Raw genomic sequence first — 2500 nt, 5'->3', positions numbered from 1 at the left:
CATCTGATACAAAGTGAGGTTGATCTGGGTAGTTGGCTACCTTTTAGGCTGCATAAAAAAGGTACGGCCATATCCCATCTGTTTTTTGCTGATGACTTCATCTTATTTGCTGAAGCAGACATGACTTCAAGTTCAAGGCTGTACGAAGGTAGGAGACGTGGGAAAGGTATTTGAAAGCTGCTAGTTCTGCTTTCCGGCTAAGAGCATCTGCTACTTGATTGGTTCGACCCGTCTTATATTCAAAGTGAAAGTCGAACTCTGCCAAGAATTCCTGCCACCGTACGGGGTTGGGTAACTTGGGAACTGTTTACGGGGAGTATATGGGCCTTGACCCGCAATAAAGAAGGGTGTTCGGGATCTGTAGGAGGGAGGTATCATGGAACGACCGACTTGGCCATTCACGGTAAGAACAGGGTCGATCTATACGTACGGGACCGGACCCCGCATAGTATACGGGATCTGTAAGGGACAGGCTCGAAAGCAGAAGGTACTTGATGTAAGAGAACTCTCAAGAGAATTCGAACTGTCAGGGCTTACTTTAGCATTCGAAAGAAATGCATGCGCTTAGCTTTACAATTGATGGGCTCACCTTAAGACTGGATGGAAATGACTAAAATCGAAGGGACCTTATTCGCTCGTTGGTTTCTTGGCTTGTTAACTCGACCCTTATAAATATAAAAAGGAGCTCCTTATTAAAGGGATTGGTAGAAAAAAGAGTCCCCTCGGTAGCTCTTACGCTTGGTATGAAATGTAGTACTGCTAGTCTTGAACTACAAGCCATATGAAGGGCCCTATGGAAAGCCTATTTCGACATATTCAATCAAGACCTCTGAGAACCCCGAAAAGCTCGGTTTCGGGTCAAATAGGAAGAACTAGAAGATTCCACCTCTGGAAAGCGCCTACACCTAATGGCTTAAGCCGCTGTTCCCATTTCCTCGCTGACCCATCATGCAAAAGGTACGCCGTTAGAGTGAGTGCGCTTGACTAATATAGAAAGTCAAGGCTCTAAGATCCGCTCCTTCGACTGATTGTTCGCATCGGATCTCAGGTTCTCTATTGCACTCCCTAAATAGGGTTCTTTTCACCTTTCCCTCACGGTACTTGTACGCTATCGGTCATTGAGGAATACTTAGGCTTAGAGGGTGGTCCCCCTTTCTCGCGTAAAAGCGATCAGAATTCGAACACGCCGCGTTTTACTGGGAAGGATCGAACCATGGGAACGAATCTACAGGGCTATCACCTTCTTTGGCCAGATCTTCCAACCTTTTCACAATTACAGTTCACAGCGCCCTTGACTAAACTAATCTAATAGAAAGTCAAGGGGCTTGAAAGCTTACCTGATTATTAGAGAAAGGTTTGGAACCCTAGTTTTGGAGTTTTCGCCCGGTTAGCCACCGGAGGCAAGCGTTAGACCGTAGCTTGCTGCTGAAAAACGTGATTTTCCAAAAACACTACAAGAAATCAAGTCATTACCGAGGACGCCTTTAACAACGACAAGACCTTTAGCGGCGATGCATCCCTTTGTCGCCGCTAAAAGTCCGGATCGCCACTAAAAGCATCGTCGATAATGTCTTGTTTACCGAATCCGTGTTATCCCCTTCTGACAAACCCAATTGTCTGATCGAGTATCTAATCCAACGACTGTGGCATTGTTTTCGTACAAACCCAATATCGGCGACAAAAATTCGTCACTAAAGGTCGAAAAAAAAGATGCGGCATAAGTTCCCTACTTAGATGTCACCGTTATTTGTTATTGTCGAGGCTATAGGTTTAGTGTCGTTGCTATTGGTCGACGTACATAACACTCATCTTTCTGCTTTCAGCTTTCATTTATATACGTTTTTTTTTTTCCATTTTTCCTCCGACAACTTTCGCTTAATCGATCATTCCCAAAGGTTAGAAGAGATACCGGCGATGACTTTAGGCCACCGGAAACTCCCCACTTCGACATCTATGACGATTCCACTGTGACATTAACTCTAGCAATGTCGTTGTCAATTTCCTTCGAGGTTTGTGTTTTCCTTCTTCATCTCTCAGTTTCTTTCTCTTTTAATATTGATTTCCACTTGTATTTGTGATTAATTGCAAAAAATTGTTTCAGAAGAGTTTTTCCTCCATTGTCACCGTCGATACCGCCGACTGTTGCTGTCACTGAAGATAATTACCACCACCACTACACCAATTGTTGATTTTTTGGCCACCTCAAGTTCTATTTACTACGATTTTGGAGATTAATTACAAAATAGACAAAACTGCAAGATTGGTCCCTATGGTATTCAATTTTTTTGGATGGGGTTCAAATTTTTTTTCACTTGAATAGAAGATCCAAAATCAAGGTTTTTCTATGTGTTTAGTCCCTGAACAAATTAAAAAGACTGTTTTACTATTTTCATTTCTTTTTGTCTTTTTTAAAATCTATATTAATATATTTTCAATTTAAAAATAATAAAAAACAAATTCAGCTACCCCACCCATCCCCACCAGTACCATCTCCCCCCTT

This window comes from Lactuca saligna, chromosome 2 (assembly GCF_052625555.1).
Source record: "Lactuca saligna cultivar CGN05327 chromosome 2, ASM5262555v1, whole genome shotgun sequence".
Classification (NCBI taxonomy): domain Eukaryota; kingdom Viridiplantae; phylum Streptophyta; class Magnoliopsida; order Asterales; family Asteraceae; genus Lactuca; species Lactuca saligna.
Note: the sequence above shows the minus strand (reverse complement) of the source record.